Below are 26568 nucleotides of genomic sequence, written 5' to 3'. Positions count from 1 at the left end.
GCAAAGCCAAGTCCCCCTCCAGCACTGTTCAAAGCACAGTTCAGGGAAAGGCAGTGAGAACCAGAGCCACCAGTGAGAACAGGCAGGGCAGGTCACAGACCAACAGCAAAGTACCTTTCTGTTACACACAGGCAAAATTCTATGGGCCTCTGGGCATACCTAACATGCCTCAGAATGCCTAGGTTTTAATCTCCTTGGTATTTTCCCACTTGTGCTGTTTGGTATCCCGCAACAGGCCACATGTGTGTCCAGCTCCCACAACTCCAGCAATGCACACAGATGGTTGCAGCTGCTGTTCAGGCGCCCAGTGCGGGCATTCTCAGGCCAAGGGCTGTGGCCCGTGTGCACACCCGGAGCTAGAGATCGTGGAACTGGGAATGCCCAAAGATGGTGGTGCCCACACAGGTGCCAAGCGTTGACAATCTCGAGCTTAGCACCTGGTCCCTGTGCGTGCCCCGTACTGAGGATCATGGAGCCAGGAGTACCCAAAGACGTTGGTGCTCATGCAGGTGCCTAAGGTTGTTCATCTCAGGACAAGCAAGTTGGCCCGTGTGCGCGCCCGCTCACTCTTCGTGCTGATGATGCTAGATGGAGCCGCTAACGCTGTGCCAGCGATCATGGAGCTGGGAAAGTACAAAGATGCTGGCGCTAGCCCACACAGGCACCCTCTGCTGGTAATTTTAGGTGGATACTTCTGTCTGTGTGTGCTCCCAGTGTCAGCAATCTCAGGCAGAGTTGGTGTGTTCTTCTTTAGTTTGGGCGCCCACCCTAACTCAGCTTCATCCCCACTAGTTCAGTCTCTCCTCTTCGCCTGGCTCCAAACAAAAGTGCCCCATCCTCCAACTTATATATTCAGCCACTTTTTCACACAATCATACCTTTGTCTGGTGTGTGTAAATTTTGCGTGCTCCTAAGGTTTTTTTCTCTGTGTTTAGCTGTTGAATTTGTTAAAATTTCAAGGGGAGTGATTGTGAGTATCTCTCATGCCGCTATTTCTCTGACAACATATTTTAAATTAATAAAAATTTATTTTATTTCTAAGATATATAGCTGGTTGCTAACAAACTCTTGGTGTATTTGCATAAAATCATAAAAACTGGAACTTGTAATGATTTAACACTTCCAGCAAAGATTAAAGCTTCAAAGATAGTTCTTCCTCTGCTGCCTTGAAAGTTATATAAGTTGATTCAGTTTGGTATTTATAGACATTAGATGCACATTTACCTGTCTTTGCCATAAGCAGAGTAAGAAGCCATGTTGGCAGATGGGGAACCAAAGGTGAGGGGTGAGGGGCTTTTGTGAGCTCTGCTGAGACTAGTGGGACCTTTGATTCTAGGAAAAACTGGAGAAGATTCATCTGGTTGTAGAACCGGAGAATGTGTCAGTAGCTTTGTGAGCTCTGAGTGAAAGGGAAGTGTTTTCCTTCTGTGTTTGCTTGTCAGCCGGTGAGTCTTGAATAAAGGAATGGCCCATCATTTTGGCTCCACTGTTTCTTTACCTTCTCTCCGAATCTAATGGGAACCTGCATGTGCATGGTCACGATGGCTGTGACTGCTAGCCTTACATACGCCTATGGCTTGAGAAGTCTTGGGCTAGACCTGGGAGAGCCTGGCACTATGAATTCAATTTAGGAGCCCATAGAAAATGAGAGAGGGGAAGAAAGTCCCCTCAAAGTCAAAGGTAGGAAGACCAGATGCAAAAACAAACCAAGTACCAAAGAGGCAAGGGCAAGATCATAAAAAGAAGCTTAGAATAAGGTTCTAAAACAGGATAAGAATCACATTAAAGAAGGTAGGGATGGAGTTAAGTATAAATTTTCTTTAAATTACTGTAAATTTCAAAATCAGTAGAACTTACTCATAATGCACAATGACCACAACTTGTTACCTTCTATGTCTCCAAGAACTTCATTTTATCACTTTAGAAATTAATCCCTGAACAGAAACAGGTTTGTCTGTTTGGTTTTCATTGAAGCTTCAAAATTTTCTACTTGTTAAACACAATATTTAAAACAAAGTTAGATTGTGCAAAAAAAAAAAAAAATAGTAATTTTTGACCAGTAAGTTTTTCTGCAGATGAAAAGTCTATTGATTTGGAAAGCTGCCAGGCAATTTAATCTGATGAACAACAAAAAAATACCATAATGTTATACTTTAAACTGTCATCAGTGACTCATAATTCTGTGAGTTAAATCTTACCATTCCCTACTTTACCCATTTTATAGTTGAAGAAGTTAAGATTCCCCTCCCCCATTTTTTTTTTTTATTGTCTGACAGAACTAGAACAATGTCCTAAACTTGAGTTCTCAGCCCTGTTACTACACTAAAAGGCAATCAATAAATAGAACCCACTTGGCAACTTCAGTTTCTCCTATGTGTCACACAACACTGGAAAAGTCATCATTTCTAGAGTCACCAGGAAGTTCACAACAGTGGAAAGATACCACATTTGTAACATGAAAAACCTTCACTGACTTCTAAATTTCACTTTCAGAACCTTATGTCTCCTGAGGAGCAAATGAGATACTAAAAGCTTACAGAAACATAGAAAACCTATAAGGATGTATAAAATGGTGTCATTGATAAAACATGAGATCTAGAGTTCTGTTTGTTATCATGCTCTACAATCTGTCCACTAGACTGCTTATCACAGTGCCTGATGTGGCAACACAGCAGGCTCTAAATTACTCTCTATTGAATAATTATGATTGTGATTGTTAACATTAAAAGCTGAACTCAGAGACTTCTGCAAAAGAGATTCATTTTTATGTTTACTGTGGATTTTTCTTAAACCAAGATCTTAACTCCTCACTGTGAAAGTATCAAAGAATTTTTGTTATTTCTTCACATCAAAAATAATTGTGATAAATGCATGCAAACTGCAGGCTCAGCAGAAAGATTAACACCAAATTCAAGAAAGAGCTGGCAGACAAATTTGTCCATATTTGGGCAGTAAAATACAATTAAAATTCTCCCCCAAGGAGAAATTAGATACAGCTTGTAAGCTATTATAGGAAATTGCTGCCATAGCTTTTCCAATTACAGATTAAATATCAATCATTTAGCAAGCCAGAAATGATGCCAAACTTACACAAATATCATACCAAATGAAGTAAATTCTTTTTTAGATATGTTTACAGTTTAACTTGATTCTCTAAAGTTTGTCATAAAAAGTGAATATTCTACCTCCCAAATTTAATATAAATAAATCCATTCCCAATATTTAGATGTACTATCTCCATTAACCATTATTTGCATGCTATTACATTCTCATAATCTACAACCCTGAGGGACTAAGTCAAATTGCAAGAAAACAAGCTGATATCACACTATTTGAGAAAATCATTCCTGCTGACTCCAAAAGTCAGAAGAAACTTAGTTTAGTTTTATAAACAACACAGGAAACTGATGTTCCGAATGACCACCATGAATCATTTATTGTGTCATAATCAAATTAAAAAAAGAAATTCAATTACGTTCAGTATATTTTACTAAGTCATTCGAGTGGATATAATTCTATTATTCTCATTGACATAAAAGATTATAAGTTTGAGCACTAATTAATCAGAAAATTCAATGAACCCAAAACTTCTATTCTCTAAGAATTTCATTAAGTTTTTATTAAAAAGTCAGAAATAACAATAAAGAGGAAAATTACATAAAATGGCTCAATAACTTTGTAATAATTATACCATACCATTCTAGTAAAGGTTTTTTAACTAAATTATCAAAACCTATTTGGAGAACTTAGCTTTTAGTGCCCAAGATCAGAATGGTTTTTGACCTTCCAAATATCAATCTGCATATCTTGAAGGATACCGAGACTTCTGCCTTACTTTGATGTATTAAAGGATGCTAAGATATTTCTAAATAAAGCTGCACATGTTTACAGATGGTCTATTATGGTTGGCTTCCAAAGTTGATTAGGCTAGAGTTCCTTATAGAATTTTTCACTCACAATATCATTTTTTCAAGATATTTTTGCTACCCAGTAGTCCAAATGTTCTTCTGTGAAAGTTGTGGTATGGTATCAAAACTTAAGTGAATAAAACATATTCTCTCTACTAATTAAAATGAGTAGGCCCTTGACATTTATATCAGATATTTTCTGTAGAATCAAAACTCTGCATAAACATCAGTATAGATAAGTGCTAGATTGTCAACTGGGCTCAAACACTGGTTAACGGGTGACATTTCCCATTATCATACCAGCTTCAAAGAGTTCATGAAATTTTTTTCTGTAATAGGTCTTCAGTATAATTATAAAGAAATAAAACCAAAAGTTTTAGTGTGCAAATATCAAAGTTATAGTACACATAGGATGCTCTCCAAAAGAAATATAAATACATGTAAAGTCAGTGACCAACTGCTCTTCCCATGGTCATTGGTTAGACATTAAGAGTATGTCAATAAATCTGTCTAGAGTTTTTAATGCAATAGTCTAAAAAAGAAAGCCAAAACTACAGCTCTAGGTAGCTTACAAGTTGTATTAGCAGGGCAAACAGCAGAGTTTATTTCAGTTTGGGGGGAAAAAAGCAAATATCACCTAAAGGAGAATATTTCTCTAGGGAAAAGTAATTTAAAAATTCTTACTCAAGAGGAAGCTAATCTGATATTCAACTTAAAAATATCTCTCAACATAAATATATCCTTCAATTTATATAAAGTTTCTGTTATAAGCAGTCATTTCAATAAGATATAAACAATAAATTAAGGATTTTGAAAACATCTATTTCTGGTAACAGTAGGTAATTTAAGCCAACACTCCAGTTGAAGGCAACTACAAAAGCTATACAAATATATTTTTAAAGCTGCTTAAAGGGATTAAGGACAATGAAAATTTTCTAAAACACAAATAAATCAAGGAAATCAAAGACACCAGAAAGGTGATTCCACCTTTGGAGTCAAATTTCACCATGACAGCATTGACTGATTCTGGAGAGAATGGCTAAGAGACGAAGAGATTGAGCAGGGCTTTGGATGCTCTCGTGGCATTAGGGAAACAGGCATTAAAATCGAAGATTCACCATGTGAGAAGTGCTTGGTGAACCCAGCTCACTGTGGATTGGGATTATAAAGGGCTAGATCTACAAAGAAAGGTAAACTGGAAATGAAAATAGATCTTACAAGAACTGCAGTACAACTTTGAATCTTATAAATCCTTAAAATTATATTAAGGTGATCTGAGAGCAAGTGGCTCTAGCTTCCAAAGTGGTAGATCTCAAAAGTATTAAATTACTTCTTTATATAATATTACAAACATTATGTTTGGATAAAAATAAAAAAATTATTTCAAACGTGTTGACAAGAGGATATGATGAAAAAGTAATCACAATAAAATACAAGAGTAATGCACTTTTAGGGTTTACAGATTAAGGTTATCTTCAACAGGCAAAGAGCATAGAGAGAAAGAGAGAGAGAGAGATAACTCATGGATGTGGTCAACAGTGTGGTGATTGCCAGAGAGGGGTGGCGGAGGTTGAAGAGTCTATAGGGAGAATAAATAGTGAGGGACAAAATAATAATACAGTGTACAGAGATGTATTATAGAATTGGCACCTGAAACCTCTATAATTATGTTAACCAGTGTCACTCCAGTAAATTCCATTTGAAAAATAAATAAACAAATACATTTAGAGCTCTTACTCTACATAAAGAGATAAAAAAAAAAGTCTGGAAATTTCAGCAGAGAACTGGAAACCATAAAAATTAAACAGGTAAACAGGTGAAAATTCTAGACAATAAGTAGTATAATAAAATAGCCAAAATTTATAACTCAGTGAATCATTATGCCTAAAGATTAGACACAGTTATAGGAAGAATCAGTGAGCTGAAATATAAATGAAAAAAATTCATCAAAAATGGTGCACTAAGAGACAAAATAGAAAAATACAGAGAAGAGGATAAAAGACCATGAAAGGATTCACAATGTATGCAACTGAAGTTATACACACATATGCACACACATACACACATACACAAAGAATTTGTCAGAGCAACATTTGAAGAGATAATACACGAGAATATTCTGTGATGAAAAATTTTAAATCACAGAAATAAGCTAGAATTGAATTTAGACTAGACTATCTCAAAAAATTTAGAAATTAAGAAATATTCCTGTACTCAAAAATAATATAAGCCAAAGATAAGATGCAATAGAATTAAAAAATATTTAAAGTGACCAATAATAAAAATATGTGTAAAAATGTGTGTGCTGCAGCTAACGTAGTACTTAGAACGTTAATAACATAATATGCATAAACTAGAAATAAAGGATGAAAATCAATGATTTCAGCTTATATTTCAGAAGTCAGATAAAGAACAGAAAATTAAGCCCTGGCCAGTTGGCTCAGCGGTAGAGTGTCGGCCTAGCGTGCGGAGGACCCGGGTTCGATTCCTGTCCAGGGCACACAGGAGAGGCGCCCATCTGCTTCTCCACCCCTCCGCCGCGCTTTCCTCTCTGTCTCTCTCTTCTCCTCCCGCAGCCAAGGCTCCACTGGAGCAAAGATGGCCCGGGCGCTGGGGATGGCTCTGTGGCCTCTGCCTCAGGCGCTAGAGTGGCTCTGGTCGCAACATGGCGACGCCCAGGATGGGCAGAGCATCGCCCCCTGGTGGGCAGAGCGTCGCCCCATGGTGGGCGTGCCGGGTGGATCCAGGTCAGGCGCATGCGGGAGTCTGTCTGACTGTCTCTCCCTGTTTCCAGCTTCAGAAAAATGAAAAAAAAAAAAAAAAAAAAAAAAAGAACAGAAAATTAAAATGAATAACAGAAGGAAGAAAATACTAATGATAAGAATAAAAGTTATTAAAATATAAAAATGAATAAAACTGATAAACCCCTAGATAAACTGATTATGAAAAATTAAGAGAATACCCAAATAAGCATCAATAGAATCAAAAGGAGAAAATTACTCTAGTTTACAGAAGCATTAAAATGAAAAGTTATTATGTATGTCAATATAGTCACTATTTATATGAAAATTTTTTCTAAATTAAATTTACTAAAATGATATTAAAAGATAGAAAATCTGAATAGTACTACAACTATTTAAAAAATGAATCTGTAATGTAAGCAAACATCTTCCAACAAAGAAATCCACAGTCCCAAAAGATATCACCAGTGATTTCGATCAAATATTTAAGAAAAAATAATACCAATATTATACAAATAACTCCAGATTATGAGAAAAAAAACACTTTCAAGCTTAATTTTTAAGGCAAACTTCAATGATAACAAACTTCACAAAGACATGAATATAAGAGACTATGTCCTCAACAAAATATAAATAAAACAAGCACATAATTTGAATTTATTATAGAAATGCAAGGCTTTTTTAATATTCAAAAATTGCCATTAAGAAAATAAATGATAAAGTTAATATAGACATTTCAAGGAATAAAGAAATGTCTTTTGATAAAATTCCATATTTAGTTTTCATAAAAACTGCATACACTAAGAACAGATGGGAACTCCATTAATATTATACAGGCCATTTTTAAAAAACAAAAATATATATTTACTTAATGTAAAATATTGAACTCTTCTATATTAAGATCAATAAAAAAATAAGTGTATATGCTACTATCACTTACATTTAACATTCTACTAGAACTCCTAGCCAGTAGAGTAGGGTAAAAAAAATTATAACCACAAAGACAGAAGTAAAATTATCATTATTTACAGAAAAATCTAAATATCTATCAATAAGTTATTAAAATTGATGAGTGAGTCTAGCAAAATAATTGGATTTCTTATATAAATGCTGACATAACATAAAATACTAAAGACAAAATTTTGGGTCCTAGCTGGTGGCTCAGTGGATAGAACCTTGGCCTGGCATATGGACATCCTGAGTTTTATTCCCAGGCACAGCACACAGGAGAAGCAACCATCTGCTTCTGTACTCTACCTCGCCCCTTCTCTCCCTCTTCCGCTCCCACAGCCAGTGACTTGATTGGTTCAAGTGTTGGCCCGGGCACTGAAGATAGCATGGTTGGTCTCAGGCACTAAAAGTAGCTCAGTACTCGAGCATCAGCCCACGACAGGGTTGTAGGATGGGTCCTGGTTGGGGCATATGTGGGAGTATGTCTCACTATCTCCCCTCTTCTCACTTAAAAGAGAGAGAGACAAAGTTTAATAGCATCAAAAATGTGAAATGCTTAGGTAATAAATATAATAAAAACATGTAAAATTTCTAAGCAGAAAACTATGAAACATAACTGAGAAAAATTAAAGAAAACAAATCATGGACCTGGGTTTTAAAGAACATTTTATGAACTTGACTCCAATGGCAAGAGAAGTGAAGGCAAAGATAAATGAATGGGACTACATCAGAATTAAAAGTTTTTGCTCAGCAAGAGAAACTGATATCAAAATAAACAGACAGCCAACTATATGGGAACTGATATTTTCAAACGACAGCTCAGATAAGGGCCTAATATCCAAAATTTACAAAGAACTCATAAAACTCAACAACAAACAAACAAACAATCCAATAAAAAAATGGGAAGAGGACATGAACAGACACTTCTCCCAGGAAGAGATACAAATGGCCAACAGATATATGAAAAGATGCTCAGCTTCATTAGTTATTAGAGAAATGCAAATCAAAACTACAATGAGATACCACCTCACTCCTGTTAGATTAGCTATTATGAACAAGACGGGTAATAGCAAATGTTGGAGAGGCTGTGGAGAAAAAGGAACCCTCATTCACTGTTGGTGGGACTGTAAAGTAGTACAACCATTATGGAGGAAAGTATGGTGGTTCCTCAAAAAACTGCAAATAGAACTACCTTATGACCCAGCAATCCCTCTACTGGGTATATACCCCAAAACCTCAGAAACATTGATACGTGAAGACACATGTAGCCCCATGTTCATTGCAGCACTGTTCACAGTGGCCAAGACATGGAAACAACCAAAAAGCCCTTCAATAGAAGACTGGATAAAGAAGATGTGGCACATATACACTATGGAATACTACTCAGCCATAAGAAATGATGACATCAGATCATTTACAGCAAAATGGTGGGATCTTGATAACATTATAAGGAGTGAAATAAGCAAATCAGAAAAAAACAAGAACTACATGATTCCATACATTGGTGGAACATAAAAATGAGACTAAGAGATATGGACAAGAGTGTGGTGGTTACCAAGGGTGGGGGGGGGGAGGGAGGACATGGGAGGGAGGGAGGGAGAGAGTTAGGGGGAGGGGGAGGGGCACAGAGAACTAGATAGAGGGTGACGGAGGACAATCTGACTTTGGGCGAGGGGTTTGCAACATAATTTGATGACAAAATAACCTAGACATGTTTTCTTTGAATATATGTACCCTGATTTATTAATGTCATCCCATTACCATTAATAAAAATTTATTAAAAAAAAAAAATTAAAGAAAACAAATAAGTAGAGATGTGTATTTTTATGGATTGGAAAATAATTGCATTGATCCATAGAGCAATGCAATATTTATCAAAATCTGAGAAAAATTATTTTTTTTGTATATTGTTCTTGACATGATGAATTTAAAAGTTAAATAAAAATTTCAGATAATCAAGACAGTCCTAGAGAAAAAGAATAAAAGAATTGAATAGGCAGATATCAAGATTTTTCATAAATTTTAGTTAACTAAAATAGGATAATTTGGACAAGAATAGATAATTTAGCCATTGAAATAGAGAAGAGAACCAGTAACACACACATCTATTTATAGTTGATTTGTTATGAAGTAGCTCTGTGAACAGAGGGGATAAATTTTGGCAGTGCTAGATCAACTGGGTATCTACACACACAAAAAAAATGGCTCCTACTACACATTTGACACAAAAATTAACACTGTGTAAGTATAAATTAAATTAAAAAACAATAAAATTTATAATTATAATGAAGAATATTTATGTTCTCAGGGTAGATGAAAAACACCAAAAGCACCAATTATGAGAAAGAACATTGATAAACCTGAATATCTGTTCATCAAAAGGGGTATTAAGTTAATGAAAAGTCAACTCACAGAGTAGGAAAGTACACTTGCAACACATTAAGCTACAAAGGGCCCATATCTAGAAAAACTAAAAAGTCATGAATCGATAAGAAAAAGAAAATCAAGAGAAACAGGCAAGAGATTTTAACAGGCACTTGAGGAGACCAAATGGCAAATAGGCTTATGAAATGCAGTCCAACTTTAATAGGAATTAGGAACATGCAAATTAAAACTCCAGTTAGATAATTCTACATAACTGCTAGACTGGCTAAACTTAAAATACCAACATTACCACATGAGGCCAAGCCTGTCTACCCATACATTGCTCCTGGGAGTATAAATTGATATAACTACTCTACTAGTTTTTTTTTGGGGGGGGGTTGTTTTTTTGTTTTGTTTTGTTTTTTTGCTGTGTAATAAAGTACCCCAAACTAAGCAGCTTAAAACCACACACATCTGGTTTTTCACAGGGTCTGTAGGTTAGATTATCTTATAGTTCTGCAGGTCTGACCCAGTTTTGCTGAGTTCTTCATGGGTATGGACTGGGAAAAAGTCTCCCAAATCATTTAGGGTATTGGCAGAATTTGTTCCTTGTAGACTGAGGTCCCTGTTTTCTTGCTGGCTCTCAGCTGGGGACTACTCTCAGTTCATAGAAGCTATTCAAGTTCCCAGTCAAAGGGCCCTCTCTCCAGGCCCTCTCAAAACATGGCAGCAAACTAAGGTGACAAGGTAGTTTCTTACTCCAGTCTGCTGGGACAGAGTCTTATGTAACATAGCACAGTCATGAAAGGGACATCATATCACCTTAGCTGTACAGCATAATCTAGTCCAGGAGATGCCATTTGCCATATCACATTGGTTAGAAACAAGTCATGGGTTCTGTTCACACTCAAGGAAAGAAGATTACAAAAGGCATGAACGACAGGTAGCAGAATATACTGAAAGTCACCCTAGAGCCCGTTCACCAAATTATTTTGGAAAACATGTTGATAGTATCCACTAAAGGTATGAATCCATACCCTTTGGCCCAGCAATTCTAGTCCAGAATATATAACAAACAGAAATGCATGCACATGCTTACAAAAGATATATATATCTTGGTATAGTCACATATACTTATAGCAATGAAAATGTGCACATCAACATGATAAACATGTTGAGATGACCCAGATACATATTGTATGGTTCCATTTTTGAGAATTCAAAAGTTAAATGAAAGTAAACAATCAGGGATGTGAACTTGAAGATAAAACATAAATGCAAGAAAGAGATTTGTATACAAGCCAAAAATGGCTACTATCAGGGAGCTAATGATAGAGGGTAGGTCTGAGGAGGCCCCTGGATATGTGTCTATGAACTATATTTTGAACTACTTGGTATTTCCTTTGTTACAGAGCATTGATCTGTGCATCCTTGGTTTGTGTAATTTTCTGCATATATCATACATATGTAATATTTCATAAGTTTAAAAATGTTCAAAAGCACCATATTATGGTGAAAGTATGTTCTAGTTGCTAAACTGGAATGTATGTTCCATTACAGCAGTATTTTTCTGTTTTGACTATAGTATTCTTGGCACCTGAATCAATGTTTGTAACAGCCTGACCAGGAGGTGGCACAGTGGATAGAGTATCTGCCTGGGACACTGAGGCCCAAAGTTCAAAACCCTCAGGTCGCCAGCTTGAGTGCAGGCCCATCCGACTTGAGCACAGGGTTGCTTGCTTGAGTGTGGGATCATAGACATAACCCCATGGTCACTGGCTTGAGCCCAAATGTCACTGGCTTGAAACTCAAGGTTGCTGGCTTGAGCAAGGGATCATTGGCTTGGCTGGAGCCCCCCAGTCAAGGCACATATGAGAAAGCAATTAATGAACAACTAAGGTGCTGCAACAAAGAATTGATGCTTCTCATCTCTCTCCCTTCCTTTTTCTTCTATCTCTGTCTATACCTCTCTCTCTCACTCTCACTAAAAGAAACACCAATGTTTGTAACAATAAATAATACTATTGAATACATAAATAACTCAAAGCATAATTAATCTAATATCTGTGTTCTAGCCAGTTCTACCATTTTCTAGGTGTACCACATGGATCAAGTTTCCCCACTTTATACATTTCATCCTCATTTGTTAAATGAGGGAAATACCTGCTCTCTGCTCTACAAATATTAACAGGTTCTTAAGGGGTATAAAGGAAACATTTAAATCTTACATGACAGCTTTTATAAATGTAAAAACAATTATTATTGACAGAAGGATTCACATAGCAATACCTTAATCAACCAGGATGATTGAAAGTTGACTAAAATCTTTCCTGTTTAATCCTATAATTTATAACTGAGCAGTGTTCTAAAATAAGTTAGACATTTCCCTGCCTTGGTAAAGAACATGCTGAACAGAATCTTTTATGGAAAAAATGGCAAAGCACCTTGGTTGTTATATTAACTTTGTATTGCTACATAACAAATTACCACCAACTCATAGCATAAAATGAAACAACACAAATATCTTAGCTCACAGTCCTGCAAGTCAGAACTCTGGCATGACATAGCTGGGTTCTTTGCTTAGAACTTATAAGGTCCAAATCAGGATGTCAGTCATGTTCAGTTTCTGCCTAGAGGTTTTGAGTAAAAATATATTTCCAAGCTCATTCTCTTTGTAGGCAGAATTAAATTTCTTCATTTTGTATGGCTGAGGTCCTCAGTTTCTTACTATTATTAAGGATTGCTCTCAAGTCCTAGAGGCTGCCCATGTTCCTTGTCAGCAATGGGGCATCTTCACATCAGCAATGGGGCATCAAATTCTTCTCTGATCTCTTCTTTTCCCTCTAGTAACTGAGAAAATTCTCTGCCTTTAAGCATGTGAGTATGTCAGGCCACTAGACAAATCTCCTTAAGATCAACTTTGCCATGTACCAACATAAGTGTGGGTATAAAATCATCATATTCAACATCCCAGGGGTTACTTATGCAGGGCATAAATACCAGGGGACTGGGAATCTTCGGGGCCACCTTAAAATTTGTCTACTACAGGTGTTATCATCAATGAGTAAAGAAGCCATGAAAGACAGATGAAGTACTCTCTAAGATGTTTAATAAACACTACTCTTAAAAAGCAAACTATTGGTACAAATTTACTTTCTCGAGTTTTTTGCAGTTCTACCATAATGATTGTCAAGCTTAAGAATTACAAATTATGAGTAGGCCATAAAATCAGTTCAGTGGTTGCAACCAATTTATTTTTTAATTGAAATAATAAAAAAGAAGAAAAGGGAAATCATCATAAAGCAACTTAACATGATTTTAAGAGTTCATTTGAAATCTTGAAGTCAATCCAAGAATATCTCTCAGGTAGAAAGAAATCTCTATAATCAAAGAGTGCATGTGTGTGTGTGTGTGTGTGTGTATGTGTGTGTGTACAAGGAGATATATGTATATAATGGTCAGAAAGCTTTGAAAGCCATTAATTTAGATTACAGATTATTGATGTGCAATTATCAAAGCTTTTATTGTCATTCAATAATTAGTATCATCAGACGTCAAGTCTAACATTCCTTTGTGTTATTCTGTAAAATACACTCGAGTTCTAAAATTCTGTGGTTTTGCAGCATTAATTCCTCTTAGAAAAAATAAATAAATGATTTCCTATCCTTTATTGCATCACTTTTGAAACATCCATTTTCATTTTCTTTCATGTCAGCCAGGAGAGTCTTTAAGACCTACCTATATTTGGTCTCCCTAAATACACTGAGTTAAACTGATCTTGAAATGAGTGTTTTTTATTATTACAATCAGTAGCATGTGTTCTTACTATTTCTTTGTCTTCTGAAGGACCTTCATTAGTAGTGATAAGTGCTTGGGAGCCAAGTGTTCTGGCCTGGTCTGTCCCTAGAAAGCTGGGTAGCAGCCTATTTCCATGAAGAACTATAATCAAGGTAATTCACCTGACAGGTACTGAGCGCTTCCTCCTACACCAGCATGGGGCTGAGCACTAGAGAATCAAAGAGGAATAAACCTAGTACCCATGCTCAAAGTATTTATACATCTCCAAACCTGAAATATATTGTCAGTGCTCCTTTTATTTTTCCTTTAATTTATGTTCTTTACTGTTCAGACCAATTGCCTTTCTCTCAAATCTACTTGTATTTCATTGAATATGCTATCTTCTGCTTTTATCTCCCTGTAGGGTAAATTTGAGTTTTAAACAAATGATCAAGATTTGCATTTACCAAGTTCTTCCAATCTACACTGTCTGCAGTACTACAGTACAGAATACAAGGTCAATAAGCACAGCATTATTTTCCAAAATCTTAACAAGTAACTAACTAACTTTTTAATATGTGATGATACGTGTTAGCTTTTCACCTTTAGGTCTTGGTTTTACCCAAAAATTCACTTAAAATCTTAAAATTAGATTAGAAAGTGGCTAAAGGAGATAGGAAAACCTTAACCAACACTCTTTCCACATCTGTCAAAAAAAAGGGTCATAGTCATCAATGTCTGGCTAAACAGTATAGTAAAGGTTCAGTTAAAAACTAAAAAGCAAGCTATTGTACGACAGGCAATAAACTGGAACCCGTTTAACAGTTCATCATCACCATAAACTGGAATTACAATATAGATGTTTTTGTGTATGTCACATGCCATTGCGTCTGCTCTGACTCCTGGCGACACTATGAATGAGTCACGTCCACCATGTATTGTCCTCAACAGTCTTTTTATGAAGTCAGTCTGTCTTATAGTCAGTGTTTCTCTTCACCTTCTGCCATCTAATTTTTCCAGAATTACTGTCTTTTCCAAAGAACCCTGCCATCACATGATATTCCCAAATTAGGACAGCTTCAGTATCGTCATTTTTGCCCTCAGCAATATTTCAGGCTTAACTTGCTCTGGGACTCACTTGTTCATCTTTATGGTCCAGGGTTTCCATGCAGCTCTCCCCTAACAGCATATTTTAAATGAATCACTTTTTTTTTCCTATGAGCCTTCTTCACTGTCCAACTTTCTCATATGTACATAGCAATTGGGAACATGAGGATGTGGATGACCTTAACCTAGGTCTCTAATAACACGTCTTTGCGTTTGATGATCTTTTCTAATTCTTCCATTGCTGCTCTTCTGAGTCTCCACCTTTTCTTGATTTCTTTACCGCAGTCTCCATTTGAATTGATAACTAGACCAAGCTAAACAAAATCTTTCAGAACTTTAACGGCTTCATTATGTATGATAAAATTGCGTGTTTCTTACATAGTCATGATTTTTGTCTTCTTGATGTTAAAATGCAGTCCTGCCTTGGCCCTTTCTTCTGTCACTTTCATGAAATATATCTAACCTTAATTTATTCCACTCACTGAATCAGGGCAGCAAGTTAGGGTTTTGCTAGTTGATAAGTCAAATAAAAATAAAGACTGCTAGGAGAGAATTCTTCCCCACAGAGCAGCTTGCCTAAGGTGTTCCACACATCACCCATTAAAATTTAATCATTAGTGCAACACATTGCCAGAGTGATGAGAGGTAGCAATGTGACACAGGTTAGTTAGATCTCAGGAGAAAAACCAACTTATCAAAGTATCGTCAGAATAAGTGACAAGAACCCAGAGGACAACATGTATTTTGTTTTGTGCAAAACAAATATGCCTATTTACCAATTTCTACTTATTTAGTTAATCTTATTTTCCCCACCACCACCACCTACCACACCAATATGACCGATGAAGTAAATGGTTTAAAAAGATGGTCAAAATGGCAAAGCCTGATACAATGGCTCATGAGGAAGATATGGATTGATTTTGAAAGGCTGTTCTAACATTTGTTTTAATAGCAAAATAATGTGACTGACAAAATAGGTAAAAAAAAGGCCTACAGAAGAAAATCTGAAGAAGGATCAGGCAATAGTGAAAGCACTAGATCATTGAAAGTGGAATCACAGAGTCAAACACCTACAAGGCTGAAGTAATGAAGCTGGTCTAACGTGAGACCAGAGGGAATGGCACCACATTGGAAAGTACCTGCTCTGCTTAGATATGCAGCATCATTCTGCTCCATCAAGTCATAGCCATGAGGAAGTGGGAACCGTGGTGCCAGGTCTAATTGTTCAATAGAATCTGAAGATCTGAATTTTTGTGTTGATGTTCTAATTTTTTTCAAACTGAAATGGACAAATAAAAATTATATGTTAAGGCCTGACCAGGTAGTGGTGAAGTGGATAGAGCATCGGACTGGGATGCAGAGACCCAGGTTTGAAACCCCAAGGTTGCCAGCTTGAGCGTGGGCTTATCTGGTTTGAGCAAAGCTCACCAGCTTAAGCCCAAGTGAACAAGGGGTCACTCAATCTGCTGTAGCCCCCCTGTCAAGGCACCTATGAGAAAGCAATCAATGAACAACTAGAGTGCCACCACGAAGAATTGATGTTTCTCATCTCTCTCCCTTCCTGTCTGTCCCTATCTGTCTCTCTCTCTCTGTCACAAAAAAAAAATTATATGTTAGGGATTTTAAACTTAAAGTCTACTATATGTGACCTCTGTTCTAGAAGGAAATAAACACATGATATAAAGGAAGGTTAGCTCTGTCACTTGATTAATATTAACTAAAATATGACAAAGCTTTGGAAACACTATTATTTTTCATCATTAGCTCTGGGAGACGATTCAGTTTAGCTTACCCTTTTAGTTAATGTTGAAAAAAAAAAAAGATACACAAAACTGCCCTGAGAGGGCATTATTTGTTAATAGAGAGAAACTGAAGGTCATCAGGACCTGGGGTCAACTTGGATATTGGTCTCAAAGCCTAACAAGGCATTGGAGCAAAACCAGGCATTATAAATTAGAAACATTTTAGAAAAGGTCATTGTTCAATTCCCTAACCTTGAGCATAGCCTTAAAAATGGAGGAAATATGATTTTAATATCTTACTCCCACACAAATGTCATTCAAGTGTATCAGCATATTTGAAAGGTATGTTTGTATTACTTCCAGTCCCTTTATGGCCTAAAATGCCAACACATAGTCAATAGCTCATTTCCTGTTGATATTTAGGACTAATTTTTTAAATGAAACCAAAGATTCATTTTTATAAATCTCTTCCTCTGCATTAAAACAAATACTGCTTTGGGCTCTGTATATACCTCTCAATTAATCAGAGGTTTCCCTGATCACCCACTCATCTTCATATCAGCATGACCTGAGTTGTTCTTCAGTCTTCAAAGTGGATACAGGCTGGACAGAGGCCCTTCATTATCCTGTGCAGAGTTCTTCTTCAGTCCATCACAGAACAATTTACTCAACATTATCTCAAAACAGTTGATTTGCAGGGAACTTCGCCTCAGTCTTTCAATGACTTTTGTCTTTGTTCATGAAGCCAAATAATGCCAGCATCCCAGCTAAAACTTGCTAAGTAGTGTAATTCAACCTCAATAACTGACAAGTCCTTATAGACAAGATTCACCCAACACTAGGTAAATTTGTTCTAGCCTTTGGCATCTTAGAAAAATTTCTTAAGTTCACATCGCTTTAGTCTGTTTTGCCAAAAGAGACACTGACCATGTTCTATATATTTTTTTAAATCTCTTCTTTTTCTAACAGTACGATTCTAAAAGAAGAAAATTTCAATCAGTGTTTTTCACTGTGTCACAAGTGTAGATTTGTAAGATATGAAATATTAAAACTTGTAGTCAGAACAAAGGAAGTGCAACAGATAAGGAAAAATGACTTCATTGAAGCTCACCTAACAGTAGTACATACCTCCTTTTCAAGCAAATGAAATTTGCAAATGCTCCTCAGTATTGAGCACTATATTTAACTCAGCAGATTGCAATGGGCTCTCCATATACATTATTGACTTTCTTCTTCAAGGATTGTGAGTGAAGTCAGGTATATTCTCTCAGACTGTCAATCCCAGTAACTCCTCTTTGGTGAGTTAAAAAGTATTAGAGATATATAGCAGATAATACAAGTGGCAAAGTGGGTAAGTATAATTCACTACAAATCAATCATCATTTTCTACAGTACAAAATGTAAGATGTATGGTATATAGATATATAGAAATACATGTGGATATTATATGGGAGTGTGGGGGCTCACAGGGGGAGGAATATTACAGAGATGTGTAAGAAAAAGAGAGACTGCAAAGAGAACAGAGTCTTAGGGGAGGTAGAGAAAATATAGACATAAAAATAAATAAAAATGAAAATTTGAGCTTCTTCTGAGAAATAAGCTTTCAGCTGTGAGAAATCCAGGATTCTATAGAATATTGGATGTGTAAGGTTGAGGGGTTCCCAAAAGAAAGAGAGAGAGCCCATCACCAAATCCCAAAAGGTGGGAAGAGGAGGATCTCATTATACAAAACCAGACTGGATTGCAGCATCAAGATGGTTTTACGAGGAGAAATTCCTCACTCATAGCCTAAGAGGGCACACTCCTTCAAGAGTTCACTAATATATTTGATTGGGAATGGCAGAAATGGGAGTTTTCCTTCTCCCTGCCATATTCTTAAGCTAATTTTTAGATATCATTATTTTGTGAGTTATATTTTTAACTAGTCTATGCCAGGAGCATCTGTTGAGGTTTGTAGGGTCCTTGTTCCTTTCAAATATATTGAAAACTTAAATAAGAAAAGGATAGAGATCAAAATATCACATTTATTACTTTTAAAGACTGAGTTAGAGGACATAGCTTATTGTGAGAACCATGATAACCCTGCTAACTAAACCCAATAATTTGTCAGATTTTACTATCTTATTACAGGTAATATTAAACAGTGGAAGTTCTCCTAGGTCTGAGTGAAATGGTGGATAACTCCTGCTTCCTAGACCAGCTATTCCCAAACAAACAAACAAACAACAACAACAAAAAAAAACGGCATAACTGAAATAAACAAGATGAGTTTGTTATTACCGAATTCTCCAATCAGATAAGTTACCCTTACTTGCCAGGAGTAAAGAGATGGAGATACTCTGGGTGCTTTATACTAATCAAGCTTTCCTACCGTGGACCTACATTAGAGATAGTGGTGTAGGCAAGTTACATTCCCACCAAATAGTGTTTGCAAGGACATGCTTGAAGAATAACTGCTACCCACTTTATTGTAACAGACATTTCCACATACCATAAATAGTAGAATCTTAATACAATTCTTTATCCAGGCCTTTAATTCAGTAAATAGAGGGGGAGAAATTGCATAAAGAAAGAAGAGTTATAGGCCAGATAAAAGAGCTTAAAAAAATTATACCTGTCTTTGAATAATTAAATGTCAGAGTTTTCTAATAACTACTAATTCTCCCTGAAACAATAAGTTTTAGAATTCAATTTAAGGAGAAAAAAATTACCATTTTACTTGGTCACAACACCAACCAATGACCGTCTGAACTGGTAAAGAAAAAAATTGACAGGAGTATTATACTCTAATCTTTCCTTAATAAATTTACTAAGTTATAATATTTAATATAAGAAGCTAACTTGTAGCAGAAGAAAGAGCATTTATTGGGCACAAAGAATCCTATATTGTAGCCTTATCTGCCATTCCTTTGCACTATCGTATAGGAGACATCTGGGTCATATTCTTCAACTCTAAATTGTAGGAGCTGACCAAAGTGGATTCTGAGAGCTTTTGCAGACCTGAAGTTTCACTCTTTTAACCATAATCACATCTAATGTTATTAAATATTTTAAGCATATATTAAACAAGTTGAAACTATTTTGAAATGCCTTTATTTTATTCTCTATTTCTTAATATTTTTTCAGATTCCTATACTAGTCCTTCATTAGATATGCATCATATATGCTGTACTAGATACTATATCCTATATGAGAAGAGCAACATAGATGACTAACTTCTTGGGTAATCATTTCTTAGCAGTTTTTCCCAATGGTAAATACTTACCCTTTCTTTAATACATACTTATGAAAAACTATACTCTTTCATAACAAAGGCTCTATTTACACAGCAGGGGATATCAGTGTTGAAAATGTGCACTGAAATAAATATAAGCTTTAGCCATGCCATTGTACAAGAAATTACTCAATTGAGCAATCAATAGAAATGTGTTGCCAACACATAAGTTGATTGTTAAAATTCAATAAGCACTTAGAGAGAACTACGTATTAAATAAATACGTATAAGAATATTAAATTATCCTTGTTACATTGCAGGAAGATTTGACAATAAGGATTTACCTTCTTTAAATATTTAGAGAGCATAAAATGATTAAAATGAAAATGAAGTGCAAAGCTAAATAAACAGCAAAACAAGACACTAAGTACATAATACATAATATTAGAGGAAGTTTCAGGACCACAATATTTAGAAATTGCCATGGCTTTTATCAGCATTTCTATTGACAATTTTCAGAAAACATAGAAATGGATCTCTCAAATAATACACTGTTGATGCTTTAAATAGCTGTGTGTGTGTGTGTGTGTGTGTGTATGAAAGGAGTCACCTGTTTTCCAATGTTCTCAGTAGAGAATTTCAATGATCTTACTCCTCCTCAATTTAGTCTATCAATGATCATATCAAGCTCAGCAGTCATGGGCATTGTATTAAAAAGGTAAAGTAGAATCATTTTGCTTTGATTTTCTCTTTCCTCATATCATATGAATCAAGCAAAATTTGTACTTCTCATCTATAAAATTAAGATTTTGTATTAGGACAGTATTTTGTAGTCATGTGGCAAGAACTCAGCAGAAGTTTTATGATTAAAGTTTTTGAAGAATAAGAAATGTCTTGGCCCTGGCCGGTTGGCTCAGCGGTAGAGCGTCGGCCTGGCGTGCAGAAGTCCCGGGTTCAATTCCCGGCCAGGGCACACAGGAGAAGCGCCCATCTGCTTCTCCACCCCTCCCCCTCTCCTTCCTCTCTGTCTCTCTCTTCCCCTCCTGCTGCCGAGGCTCCACTGGAGCAAAGATGGCCCGGGCGCTGGGGATGGCTCCTTGGCCTCTGCCCCAGGCGCTAGAGTGGCTCTGGTCACAGCAGAGCAACGCCCCGGACGGGCAGAGCATCACCCCCTGGTGGGCAGAGCATCGCCCCTGGTGGGCGTGCCAGGTGGATCCCGGTCGGTGGGGCGCATGCGGGAGTCTGTCTGACTGTCTCTCCCCGTTTCCAGCTTCAGAAAAATACAAAAAAAAAAGAAAAAAAAAAAGAAATGTCTTGTTAATTAGCCCAGACACACAAATTATTATGGGTCTTAATGTAGACAGATAGAATGCCCTTATGATGACAGCATACCTGACTGCTGCCTCACTTGGCTAAGCTGCTGCTACCACTGATTTCAGACCTCCGAACATAGAGAGGCTGGTAAGCCTGGGAAGAGCTGATCAAGTACCTGCTGTTTGGGAGCTGATTTGACTCCACCTGCAGTGCTGAGTAAGTCCGTTTCATTGCCCTCCTTCAATAATACTCTCAGCACCAGAGACTGGGTGGGGAAGCTTACCAATGAGCAGCCAGTCCTTCTGAATAATTGAAGACAAGGTGGTGGCCAAAGAAGTTTTAGTTGGTGTCACTTTGAAGAGAATACTGATGATCATGGAATGCTTGTGTGACCCTTTTGCTTATAACTCAAAAAAAGTATTTCCTCTCTGCCCCTAATGCTATTCAGAATGCAGACTCTGTAATAAGGGAAATGATATATGTACAAAAAACAGTTACTGTAATAAGCTAATTAGTATACTTTGGCAATTAATATTATATTTAATGGTGTAAATGTCTAAAAAATGTAATACTTTTTTTATAGTTTAACAGGCCCTTAATGAAGACCAGATAAGCTAGAGCTCTCACTGGAGCATGAGTAGAATTTAAATTAGGAAGAAGCAGAGTTAGCCTCTTTAATAGCTTTGGCCAGTTCATGGAAAATGTTGCTGAAGTCATCCTAGTTTATTGTAATGCAATGGAACTGGATGAGTCAGCACATCTGTCATCCCAAGAGCAGAAATAGTGCTCTCTTCCCTTTCATGATATGGAATGGGAGCTAGAGTCATGGAATACTTGCTGCAAAAAAATAAATTCTTTTTCAAAATTCTACTCTTCATTTTGAAACTTTGTTCCAAACTTGTGTTAAGAACAGTTTGGTGGATCTTACCGTTTAAGCACTGAAGAGAAAGAAGTTATTCAGTTCTTCTTTGGGTGCCTTTTCAATATGAAAATGTGTCTTTCTCTTGTTTCATCTTAACTTCAAAATCTTAGCAAATTAAATAAAATACTAGATTTAATCCTTTGGTCAATTTGGATAAATTAAGTATACCTTGCACACTAAATGTCACAAAGTCCCTCTGTACATACAGGATGCTATCCGTCGGTCCAGGCTGAGTTACATGTGATAACAAACCATCCCACACTCTCATGGCTCACAACAAAAATTTTGTTTAATTGTACTTTTTTGTCTCCTTCATACCACAGACCCATTATGGTTCTCCCCAATGGCACATTCTCAAGGCCATTCTGCTGACAGAGTAACTTTATCTAGGATGTTGTCCATCTCACAGTGAAACCTATTCTGACTAAATGTTTCCACTAGAAAATGACAAACATCACTTTTGTTCACATTTTCTTAGCCAAACAAAACAAGTCATATTGCCAAGTCTAGCATTAATGGGGTTCAAATATATAATCCTTCCACAGGGCAATACATGACAGGAAGGACAGAAAAGAGACCAACAAGGACAGAAAAGAGACCAACAATGTGTAGCAGTTTGTCCTCTTATTCACAAATAGTTAACATCCTCTTTTCCATATGTGGAGTATAATAATCCTCATCCTCTCTCCACAAGGAGGTAATCCAGAATTTCCCATCAAGGCATGAAGCTCATGTTCTCATGATAGTTTTGACACTAGGATTATATGTGCCTCCTTTTGATTCAAAGACCCAGAACTAAAGAAGCCAGTTATCAGCACCCTGTACCCTACCTCCATTAATAAGCCCATCCATTCAGATACAGGAAGAATGGTAGATATAAGCAGCCATTTTTCCACAGTGATTCTAAAATCCAGCTGGCAGGCATTGTAAGGAGCCTACCTTGTAAGGAGTGTTGTGGACTGAATGTTTGTGTTCCCTCAAAATGTATACATTGAAGCCTTTATTGGCAATTTAGCTATATTTGGAGATGGGATCTCTAAGGAAGTAATTAAGGTTAATTAGGATAGTAAGGCTAAGGCCTTAATCCAAGAGAATTAGCGTTATATAAGAAGAAACACCAGAGCACTGGCTCTCACACACACTCGCTCATTTTCTTGCTCTCTCTTTCTTTCTCTCTCTCTCTTTCCATCAAGAAAAAATCATGTGATTACACAGCGAAAAAGCAGCTACCTGCAGGCCAAGAACGCAGTTCTCAGCAGAATGTGACCACACTAGCACTCTGATCTCAGACTTTCAGCCTCCAGAACTATGAGAGAATAATTTCTGTTGTGTAAGCCATCAAGTCTGTGGTATTTCATTATGGCAGCCCTTAGGAGACCAACACAATAGGGAATGTTTCTGGATTAAGCCCTATTTCTGCCTGGAGATGTCTATTCCATTGTTATCAATAGTCCTTGGTTCAGCCCTCTGGGAGGTCTTTTTCTATTATGTCCCTTACTTCTTTCAGAGGACATTAGAGCAAATGACCATCTTAAAATCTGAGAAAATTTCATATCCTATTTTCTGTCCATAAAAGATTGGAAGCCTAAAGGTCATATTAAGTTTTGAAAATTTAATCTTTTAGTTAAGGCTAGTAGATATTTTGGGTCCCACTAATTTATAAAATATATATATAGTTTCTTGTCTATTTGACTTAAATCAGCACATGTGCCATGAACCACAATTACAGTTCTTTTTAGAACATGCCTCTACTCTAGACTAGACTTCCTGGGTCTATAGGTGAGCCGTGACCTTGAGTGTCTTCTCCCTGGGAAATTTTATCCAATTGAAAGAGTTCAGTAGGTATGACTTTGGTCAATTTGAAGATTTTGACAATGAAATTTATGGTCATACCTTTTCTTTTGTTCAAACAATTCTGTCTGTTTTAATTACCCCATGTTGCTGTGGGGACTGCGCAGTTTTACCTTTTAACAGTTAGAGCCTGTGTGGGCTACTCTTGACTCTGTTCAGCAACTTATAACAAAAAAGAGATGAGCACAGAAAAAAAAAATGGTTTGTTTGCAAGCAGAAATGGAGGGAACAGAGTCAGAAAAGAAATAAAAAACTTCTTCTTATAACAAAGCATATCCGTTCCGCCCATATTTCATTGACTAAAGCAAAACATGCCCTATTCTGTATCAGCAGAAAAGGGAACTATAAATTCTTCCACAGGAAGAAACAGTGAAAGTTTGGACAATAATACAGTCTATCACAAGGCTTTACAATATCTACATAAAATTTTTATTGTGCACATATATCAATCCTGTAAAATGGGTAGGAAAAAGTAGGTAGTATTACCAGCCTGATTCTCCAGAGTATAAAATAAAAGTTCAGGGAAATTTAAATCACTCCTAAAGATTAAAGAGCTAATAAGACAAACAAAAAAAAGTCAACCTAGAACCTCAGATTCTGGAGTTTTAATGTGACACTCTTTCTACTCCTCTGCTACTCACGAAATACAAAGGTTGCGTAGTGCTGGTACATAAGCACAAAACGCCCCAGGAGACAGAGAACACTGAAGTGAGGAACAATGTTTGGGCACCAAAAAGCTCTGGGTTTCTGTCCCAGCTCTCTTATATATTAGCTTTGTGAGCTTCAGCAAATCGCTTAACCTCTCTGTAATTCAGTTTATTCATCTGTAAAATGGGAATTATTTTTATTTTAAAGCACTTAATGCAGACTCTCAGATACTAGTTTAATAGGTATATTTGATATTGCATTAAATATCAGATCTAGAGGTTGCCGGTCTAATCCCCAGTCAGGGCAAATACAGGAACAGTTCGATGTTCCTGTGTCTCTGTCTCCCTACCTCTCAAAAAAAAAATTAGATTCAGGATGTGAAAAAGAAAAATGGAAAACAAGATAGAAGTACTAAATGGTCATATTGGCCTGGGCATTTTCACCTCATTTATGTCCTTATTTCTCTCTATAGAAAGTGCTCCTTTTTATAAAAATGTACTCATAAACTATGCACTTGCATAATTTATGCAATTACTATGAAACATAAAGAGTTGCCATTTAAAATTCCTAACCTTTTACATAAGCAGCAAAAACATAAAATCTAGGTTATAACAAAGATTAGACTGAGGCAACATGACACATACTTGATTTCATGTCAAATATAGATTGGTTTTATTATAAACAGATTGTTTTCTACATTTGATGGGTATTTTCATTTTCCAGATAAAATAACTTTGTTCCAATTAAATTGCTTACATGTTAAGATCTTGAACTTAGAAATCATTGCGTGACAAAATCTCAAAAAATCTTATTTTAGGTAATCATATTTCATGGTCTTAGATAAAACTGATATGAAAAAAATTACTCACAGTTCCATTTCTCATCAATTCTTTTCAAGTACATATATATCATAAAATCAATCACACATAAATCCAAAGGAAGTGACTCTTTTTACTACCCAAATATGTACTATTTTGCCATTATAATATTAATAAACAAAGCTTTAAATCTCAAGCACATTCCTTTTACTGGATTCATGAAGTTCTATGTGATTTCTTAAATATAATATGTAAAAGAATATTCTACTATTACTTTGAAATCCAAATTTGAAGTACAAAGTAATAACATGGAAATTTTAACAACTATCAATGCCTCATGACTATTGAGTTTAGACACTAATGTTCTGTTTCAGATGAAATTTATATAACCAGAAATCATATCCACTGCCATACAAAGGAAATTGTCCAGGAAAAATAAACCCCTGAGTAACAGACAAATCTTAAATAGAAGCTATTTTCAAAGCTGCAAAAATCAACCACCATTAAGTTAGAAATAGGATCTACTTAGAGAGTCGTGTCAGGATCAGCATCAATCTCATCAGATGACAGGAAACCTTCCCACTCAGTTAATCCTGCAAAAGGAAATGCACTCTTCCAGAAAGAGAGGAGTCCACACAAATTATAATAAGGATCACTAACTCTAGTCACAACATTACACGAAGAACTCTGGCAAGCACAGAGGGTTCCTAAGGTGTCATGCAAGAGAAAAAATGGTACATTTAACATATGCAACAAATAATGAGTAAAATGGGTGTATTTTGGGAAAGGAAGCATTTTTCCTTTTTTTCTTTATTTTTTGGTAACCGCTTGGATTTTCAACTTTTAAGGAAGTAAAATTTTACTCAACCTTTTAACCAGTTGAAATGCCAAATAAAATATATTTTACCTATAATTCTTGCAAAAATTAAAAAGAGCTATAGATTCCTGTGCTAGTAAATATGTTTAAAAAAAAAACAACAGAGTTCTTATATACTTGGAATACAACACAAATTGCACAAGCTTTCTAGATGGCCATGTTTCAGTGTATCCCAACCATCTACATGTACATGGTCACAACAATTTCACTTTTTGGATTTCTCCTATGAAAATACAAAACAAAAATGCAAAGACACATGCATTGAGAAGTTCATGTGGGGCACTGTTTCATTAGTAAAATTTGAAACAACCTAGAAGTTGTCCAATAAACAGGT

Source organism: Saccopteryx bilineata, chromosome 12 (genome assembly GCF_036850765.1).
Source record: "Saccopteryx bilineata isolate mSacBil1 chromosome 12, mSacBil1_pri_phased_curated, whole genome shotgun sequence".
Taxonomy (NCBI): domain Eukaryota; kingdom Metazoa; phylum Chordata; class Mammalia; order Chiroptera; family Emballonuridae; genus Saccopteryx; species Saccopteryx bilineata.
Note: the sequence above shows the minus strand (reverse complement) of the source record.